This window comes from Myotis nattereri (assembly GCF_964212035.1).
Source record: "Myotis nattereri genome assembly, chromosome: X".
NCBI lineage: Eukaryota > Metazoa > Chordata > Mammalia > Chiroptera > Vespertilionidae > Myotis > Myotis nattereri.
In genome coordinates, this window is record NC_138078.1 from 78116639 (window position 1) to 78125982 (window position 9344).

The following is a 9344-nucleotide window of genomic DNA, read 5'->3' on the forward strand; positions in this document are numbered from 1 at the left end:
GCGTCTGAGACCAGATTGGGTAGTGGCAAGGCTAGTATCCTAGTCTAAATCAGTTCTGTTATTCAAAATGGTGTGGTTTCTGTGACAGCAGTGTCCTCCCCAGTGTGTTTGTGGTGGCAGTGGGGTTTCACCTTCTAAGACTGCCCGGTTTGGCAGTCGCCTGGAAGACCTACAGGATCAAACTGTCCCTAGCTCACACACACACACCACACACGTCCACACACTCCTCTATTGCTCCCTCCCTCTCTCACACACATACTCTCCCTCACTACCTTCTTGCCAGTTGCCATCTTTTTTCTTCTCTATTTATTTACTTGAATACACATTTGCACTTTAGCAATGCATAAAGGCATGTCAAAGGTAAAGTTTGGTAAACAGTAAAAGGATTATCAGGTTAGGGAATTGCCTTGAGACACCACTATCTCAACACAACAATTAGTGCTTAGTGTCAGCCCTTCTAAAGCTCAAGATCCATTGGCCTTCCGCATTCCTTGTTGCACTGAGAATATTGGCAAGGGGTGGCTTCCCGCAGTGAAGCATACAAGAGAAGTGCTTTGATTTCTCCTGTAGAAGAAACAGTCTTTTAACCTTCTCCATATCCTATTCAGACTCTTGTAATGCCTTTTTTTAGTGGTGGAATAACCTAAGTGATGGCCAGCGGACTGTTGATAGGTATTTTAGCTATAAATGCTTTTGTATTCTGTTTATGGAGAGCACCTTCTTTACAGCGGGGAATGATCAGATATTTCACATCCAGTCCAGCCTCAAAGGACCTTTGTTCTCCAATTTTGATGTCTACATTCAGTCATTTCTCCTTGTTTCATATGCAACAAATATGTATGTTTTGTGGTACTTCTCCTCCAGCATAGTGAATATCCTGGGTCAAAAGCAGTTCATGGTGTACTTATCTGCAGGTGTTATTTCCATTTTTTTCAGTTATGTGTGTAAAGTGCCTATAGGAAGACATGGACCATCACTTGGAGCATCAGGTGAAATCATGATGGTCCTTGCAGCTGTCTGCACTAAGATCCCAGAAGGGAGGCTCGCCATTATCTTTCTTCCAATGTTCACGTTCGCCACAGGGAATGCCCTAAAAGCCATTATTGACAAGAATATAGCAGGAATGATCCTGGGATGGACATGTTTTGATCATGAAGCACATCTTGGGGGAGCTCTCTTTGGAATATGGTATATTACTTATGGTCATAAACTCATTTGGAAGAACAGGGAGCATCTAGTAAAAACTTGGCATGAAATTAGAACTGATGGCCCCCAAAAAGGAGGATAGCTCTAAGTGAAACTGGGGTTGGATGACACTGGAGCATCTGGTCCTTGCTACCTGAGAGCCTCAGGAATGCATCGGCCCTGGAGTGACCATGTCTTTGCTCCTGCCTGGAAGACACCCAGCATCTGCTTTCCCAGAATTTTATACTGTGTCCTCAGTGCATGTCCTATTAGAAAGTGAACTATGGCAAAGTTGTGAAATAAAGGTTTATATCTCTAGTTTGTGAAAAAAGAAAAAGAAAAATCTTGCTGGGATTTTGTTTGAGATTGCATTAAAGCTATATGTATATCAAGTTGGAAAGAATTGACATGCTGATAATATTGAGTCTTTCTATCTATGAATATGAAATATCTCTATATTTGTTCTTTAATTTTATTCACCAGAATTTTGTAGATTTTTTATATAATCTTATACATATTTTGATAAATTTGTGCCTAAGTATTTTGTTTTTACATGGTAATGTAAATGGTACTATATTTTTAATAATAAAATCTACTTTTATATTGCTGATAAATAGGAAAATGATTGCTTTTCTTATATTAATCTTGTATCCTGCAACGTTGCTATAATTGCTTCATTGTGAATTTTTTCTGAATTTAGACAAAATTATCATTCCATGATGTCTTTTTGTTCCCAATCTGTATACCTTTTATTTTATTTTCTTACTTTTTGCATTAGCTCTTACTTCCAGTACAATGATGAAGGGAACACTTAGAAAAAACATCCTTGTCTTTTTCCTGATGTTAATGGTAATGATTCAAATTTCTCACCATTAAGCACATTATTTTCTGTATTTTTTAATGAGTATTCTTAATCAAGTTGAGGAAGCTCCTTTTTATTCCTAGTTTACTGAGAGTTTTTGTCATGAATGAGTGTTAGATTTTTTCAAATGCATTTTCTGCATCCATTGATATAATCATATGATTTTTTTTTTCCTTTTTTAACCCGTCAATTGATGAATTCAACTAATTGGTTTTTGAATTTTGTCACAGCCTTGCAGACCTAGAATAAAGCCTACTTTGTTGTCGTGAATAAATATTTTTATATTTTTGCAGTTAATGTATTAACATTTTATAGAGGAATTTTACATCTGTGTTTATAAAAATTATTGGTATTTAGTTGTTGTTTTATAATGTCTTTATCAGGTTTTGTTATTAAAGTAGTGCTGTCCTCATAGAATGGATTAAGGAATATTCTCTCTGTTTCTAGCTTCTAAAATACATGCAAAGAAATTGATACAATTTCTTCCTTAAATAATTGGGAGAATTCACCAGTGGGCCTAGGGGTTTCTGTTTGGAAGGTTATTGATCATTGATTCAATTTCTTTAATAGATAGAGACCCATTAAAATTATCTGTTTCTTCTTGTTTGAGTTTTGGCAAATTGTGTCTTTCAAGGAATTGGATAATTTCATTGAGGTTATCAAATTTGTGGACAGGAGAAAATTAAAAATGGTGGTGGACTAAATGGAAACGACAGTGACACTCTCTTAGGACCAAACTAGAAATACAACCAAAATACAGAAGGAAAAACAAACAAAACAAAACAACTGGAAAAATCATATGAAGACTAGCTGGAGAGAACTATGATAACCAAGGACAGAAAGTGGAAACCACATAGAGACTAGTAGGAAGTGTGGAGGCATGAAAGGGCTGGCTAGGCACCCACAGACAGCAGTGAAATGTCTGGAGGAATATCTAAGCTGTGGGAAGTTCCCACTGACAACTCTGTGGTCTAGACCCCAAACTGGGCTCCGAAGCCCAGAAAAACAGAAGAACTGAGAAAGGAACCCAGAGAACATCTCGCTGTGAAAAGCATCAGGGTTGCTCTCTGCCATGGAGAGATTCTTGGAAATGCAGGCACCCTATTAAAGGGTCAACACAAAAAAATTTGTGTGCAGCCACTTATCTTGGGCTCTGACAGAGGGAGGGAAGAATGGAATGGAGCTGTGTGAGGAGACTCCAGCGTTGGGGGCTCTGAGGTTGGAGATTGGATGGCAGACATTCAGTTTTTCTGTGCTGAATTATCCCCTCAAGTTGCGGAGGACATCTTTTTTACACAGACATTTGCTATCCAGGTGGTTTTTGCCTGGAGGGAAGACAGTTACCCCACCTTTTTGGAAGACCTCTCACCCCACCCTGTGGTCTATAACATTAGGTAATTTAAGACTTTGAGAATAACAATCAGACTACAGGCAGAGGTGGAACTCTGTTGGTTCTGAGTCTTTGCCTGATCTCCTTCTGAGCCTGGGGCTTGGAAAAGCAGTCCCTAGAACATAAGTTGGTCCTTTACAAAGGCACTCAGCCCAAGCAGAGGGAGCCATAAGCTGTGGAATGCTGATAGTTCTAAACAGGATACACGGCCAGTCACAAACAACATCTGACATTGTCCTGCCCTAGAGGCTGTGAGTCATAGCATATCTAACTAATATATAGAGACAAACCAAAACAGGTAGCCAAAATGGGGACACACAAAAATAACCTGGAAATGAAAGAATCAGAGAATTATCCAGAAAAAAGAGCTAAACTAAATAGAGATTTTAAAAAAGTCACCAGCTATAGAGTTTAGAATAATGATGACAATGATGCTTAACAGTAGAAGAAATATAGTAACTGTGAAAAAAAGACCAGTCAGAAATACAGAATGGCATAGACCTAATAAAGAACACATTGGAAGGCATACAAAACAGATTAGGGGAAGCTGAGGATCAGATCAGTGAATTAGAAGACAAGTTAGAAAAAAATCACTCAATCAGAGATCCAAAAAGAAAAAACAATGAAAAAACAAGAGGACACCTTAAGTGAACTGGGGGACAACATGGACCTTAACAATATTCACATAATAAGTGTGCCAGAAGGGGAAGAGAATGAGCAAGGGAAAGAGAATGTGTTTGAAGAAATAATGGCAGAAAACTTTCCTAACCTATTGAAGGAAAAAGTTACACAAGTTCAGGAGGCACAGAGAATCCCAAACAAGAAGAACCCAAACATGCTCACAGACACATCATAATTGAAATGCCAAAAATTAAAGACAAAGAGGGAATCTTAAAGGCTACAAGAAAAAAGCTATTTGTTACCTATAAAGGAGCTCCCATAATGCTGACAGCTGATTTCTCATCATAAATTCTACAGTCCTGAAGAGAATGGCATGAAGTATTCAAGGTAATGAAAACCAAAGATCTGAAACCAAGATCACTATGTCCAGAAAGGCTATCATTTAAAATAGTGAAATAAAAGCTTCCCAGACAAATAAAAACCTAAAGGAGTTTATTACCACCAAACCAGGACTGCAAGAAATGCTAAAGGGACTGCTGTAATGACAAAAGGAAATATATATAGAAAGAAACAAGGATATAAAGAATTAAAATGACAATAAATAAGTACCTATCAATAGTAACCTCAAATGTAAATGGATTAAATGCTCCAAGCAAAAAACATAGGGTAGCTGAATGGATACAAAAAAATGATCCAATTATATGCTGTCTACAAGAGACCTATCTCAAAAGACTCACACAGGATAAGAGTGAAGGAATGGGAAAAAAAAAATGTCCATGCAAATAGAATAGAAAAAATCTGGGGTAGCAATACTCATATCTGACAAAATAGACTTCAAAATGAAGGCCATTACAAGAGACAACAAAAGTCACTAAATAATACTAATGGTATTGATCCAACAAGAGGATATAACCCTGGTAAACATATATGCACACAATATAGGAGCACCTAAGTATATTTAAACATTTTATAAGACTTTACCACTGACTTCACTGGATAGATATTCCAGAAAAGAAATTAACAAGTAAATAGTGATTCTAAATGACACACTGGATCAGATGAATTTAATTGACATTTATAGAACATTTCATGTCAAAGTTGCTGCAGAATATACATTCTTCTTGAGTGTACATGGGTAATTCACAAATGTAGACCACAAGTTAGTATGCAAAACGTCTCTACAAGTTGAAGAAAATTGAAATCATATCAAACATCTTCTCAGATCACAATGGAATAAAATTAGAAATCAAATACAGTAAAAACACTCAAACACATGGAGGCTAAATAGCATGTTATTAAACAATGAATGGGTTACAACAAGATCAAGAAGGAAATATAAAACTTCCTGGAAACAAATGAAAATGAACGCACAACAACCCAAAATATCTGGGGCACAGCAAAAGCAGTCCTGAGAGGGAAGTTCACAGCACTACAGTACAGGCCTACCTCAAAAAGAACAAGAAAAATTAATAATAAACTATTTAACCCTACAACTTAGAGAATCATAAAGAGATAAACAAGAAAAGCACAAAGTGAAAGGAAGGAAATAATAAAGATTAGCATAGCAATAAACGTCATAGTGTTGCAGAAGACCAGAGAAAAAACAAGCAACGCTTTAGAGAAAAGGAGTAACACTGTTTATTTATGCTAGTGGACTCAGGGAATAACTTTCCAAATCTGAGTAAAGTAACAGGCAGGCGGCTTCTCTTTTATATCTTCCTGGGTTCTTTGTCCTGCAAATATGGATTATGCTTCTGGTCCTTTCTGCGGGCCTTGCAAGAAGGTCTCCAGGTATTGGGGGTCTCCAGGCCATATCTGATGATCTGGCCTGGTGCCAACATTAATAATCCTCCCTCCGGGGCAGTGCACTGTTCACAGTTTTATAGCCTCATGAACAGGTTCTGAAAGACCAGTTTCTGAGAAAGAGTTAGTGACTTAATTATAGGTTATCAAGAATGTACACTGAGCTTGCTGGCATGGATTCAGATTGATAGCCCACCCACCCCCAATATCAGGATTACATTGGAATTAACCTTTTAGCCTCCTCAAAAGAGGCTTAAAAAAATACAAAACATCAAAGAAACAAGAGTTGTTTCTTTGAACAGATAAATAAGATTGATGAGCTGTTAGCCAGACTTATCAAGAAACAAAGGGAGAGGACACAAATAAATAAAATCAGATATGAAAGCAGTGAAAGAACAATTGACACCACCAAAATACTATGAACAACTATATGCCAACAAGCTGGACAATGTGGATGAAATGGACAAATTCCTAGAAAAATGCAATCTCCCAAAACTAAATCAGGAAGAATCAGAAAACCTAAATAGGCCAATAACAACTGATGAAACAGAAGCAGTAATCAAAAAACTCCAAACAAACAACAGCCTAGGCACAGATGGCTTCACAGGGAAGTTAAACCAAACATTCAAAGAAGAACTAACACCTATAGTCCTCAAACTATTCCCCCCCAAAAAAAGTCCAATAGGAAGAAACACTTCCAAGCTCTGCTGATGAGGCCAGCATTATCCTGATTCCAAAATAAGATAAAGACACTACAAAGAAAGAGATTTATGGGCCAACAACCCTGATGAACCTAGATGTTAAAATCCCAAACAAATATTAGCAAACCAGATCCAACAATATATGTACAAGATCATACACCATGACCAAGTGGGATTTATTCCAGAAATGCAAGGCTGGTACAATATCTGCAAATCAATACACATGACATAACATAAACAAATTGAGAGACAAAAACCACATGATCATATCAATAGATGCAGAAAAAGCATTTGAAAAAATCCAATAACCATTTTCAATAAAATCTCTCAGCAAAGTGGGAATAAAAGGATCATACCTCAACATAATAAAAGTCATAAATGACAATCCTACAGCCAACATCATACTCAATGGGCACAAACTAAAACCATTTCCCCTAAAAACAGGAACAAGACAGTGATATCTGCTTTTACCACTCTTATTAAACACTAGAGGCCTGGTGCACAAAAATTTGTGCACTCAAGGGGGAGGGGGGGTCCCCCAGCCTGGCCTGTGCCTTCTCGCAGTCTGGGACACCTCGGGAGATAATGACTTGCTGGCTTAAGCCTGCTCCCGGGTGGCAGAGGGCAGGCCCAATCCCTAGGTGCAGCCCCTGGTTGGGCTCAGAGCAGGGCCGATTGGGGAGTTGGGGCGCCGGCCCCTGTCATACACAGAGTAGGGCGGATCAGGAGGTTGTGATGCCACCCCTAGTCACGCTCAGGGTAGGGCCGATTGGGGGGTTGGGGCACCGCCCCCAGTCACACTCAAGGCAGGGTCGATAGGGAGGTTGTGGCGCCACCCCCTGTCACGCACAGATGAGGGCCCATCAGGGGGTTGGGGCGCTGCCCCCTGTCATGCACAGAGTAGGGTCGATTAGGGGGTTGGGGCACCTTCCCCTGTCATGAACAGAGCAGGGAAGATAGGGAGGTTGTGGCCCCGCCCCCTGTCACACACAGAGCCACAGGGCGATCAGGGGGTTTGGGCGCTGCCCGCTGTCACACTGATCCCGGTGCTGGGAGGCCTCTCAGCTCCGCTGATCCCGGTGCTGGGAGGCCTTGTGGCTCTGCTGATCCTGGTGCTGGGAGGCATATTACCCTTTTACTATATAGGATAGAGGCCTGGTGCACGGGTGGGGGCTGGCTGGTTTGCCCTGAAGGGTGTCCTGGATCAGGGTGGGGGTCCCCACTGGAGTGCCTGGCCAGCCTGGGTGAGGGGATGATGGCTGTTTGCAGCTGGTCACACACCCTTCAGGGTTGGGGTCCCCACTGGGGTGCCTGGCCAGTCTGGGTGAGGGGCTGAGGGCTGTTTTCAGGCTGGCGGGTGACTGATGCTCCCAACTGCTCCTTTTTTTCTTTTTTTTTTTAATTCTGGGCCAGCTTTAGCTCTTGCTCCAGCTCTGAGGCCTCTGTTGCTGAAAGCAGGTATCTGGTTTGTTTGGGTTCTATAATCGAAACACTGTGTCAACTCCAGCTCTGAGATCCCGGCCGGCTGAAAGCTGGTTTCTGGGGTTTTGTTTAGCTTCTATATTTGTTACAATATTTCAAACTGCCTGGCTGCCGGCTGCCATCTTGGCTGGCAGTTAATTTGCATATCGTGCTGATTAGCCAATGGGAAGGGTAGCGGTCGTACGCTAATTACCATGTTTCTCTTTTATTAGATAGGATAGTACTGGAAATCCTAGCCACAGAGATCAGACAAGAAGAAGAAATAAAAGGCATCAAAATAGGAAGGAGGAAGTAAACCTCTTAATCTTTGCAGATGACATAATATTGTACATAGAAAACTTCAAAGATTCCACCAAAAAGCTACTAGATTTAATCAATGAATTTTTCAATGTAGCCAGATACAAACTTAACATCTAGAAGTCAATTGAATTTTTATACACCAATAATCAACTCTCAGAAATAGAAATTAAACAAATAATCCCATTTACCATTCCAACAACAAAAAATAAGATACTTAGGAATAAACTTAACCAAGAAGGTAAAAGACTTATACTCAGAATACAACAGGATGTTGAAAAAAGAGATAGAGGAATATACAAACAAGTGGAAGATTATATCCTCTTCTTGAATAGGTAGAATTACCTTCATTAAAATGTCCATACTACCCAAAGCAATGCACAGATTCAATGCTATCTCTATCAAAATGCCAACAGCATATTTCACAGATCTAGAACAAATACTCTCAAAATTTATATGGAACCAAAAAGACCCCAAATAGCTGCAACAATCTTTAGAAAGAAGAACAAAGTTAGAGGGATCACAATACCAGATATCAAGTTACACCATACACAATAATAAACTCAAAATGGATAGAAGACTTAAATGTAAGACATGAAACCATAAAAATCCTAGAAGAAACCAAAAGCAGCAAAATCTCCGATATCACTTATAGCAATATGTTTACAGATATATCTCCTAGTGCAAAGAAAATTAAGGAAAAATAAACAAATGTGACTACATCAAAATAAAACTTCTGCACAGCAAAAGAAACCATCAAACAAAAAGTAAGCCCACTGTATGGGAGAACATATTTGGCAATGATACATCTGATAAGGGGTTGATATCCAAAATATATAAGGAACTCATACAACTTAACAAAAGGAAGACAAATCCAATTAAAAAATGGGAAAGGGGTATAAATAGACACTCTTCCAAAGTGGACATGCAGATGGCCAAGAACCATATGAAAAAATGCTAAAAGTCACTGATCTTCAGAAAGATGAAAATTAAAATGACATTC

At 39.3% G+C, this 9344-nt stretch overlaps 1 pseudogene across 1 annotated transcript; it reads left to right on the forward strand.

Annotated features, from left to right (window-relative positions):
- The first annotated feature begins 734 nt into the window (after positions 1-734).
- On the forward strand, positions 735-1288 carry LOC308511361 (presenilin-associated rhomboid-like protein, mitochondrial; annotated as a pseudogene). The gene has a single exon. The product of its transcript is annotated as a presenilin-associated rhomboid-like protein, mitochondrial (transcript).
- The last annotated feature ends 8056 nt before the right edge of the window (positions 1289-9344 follow it).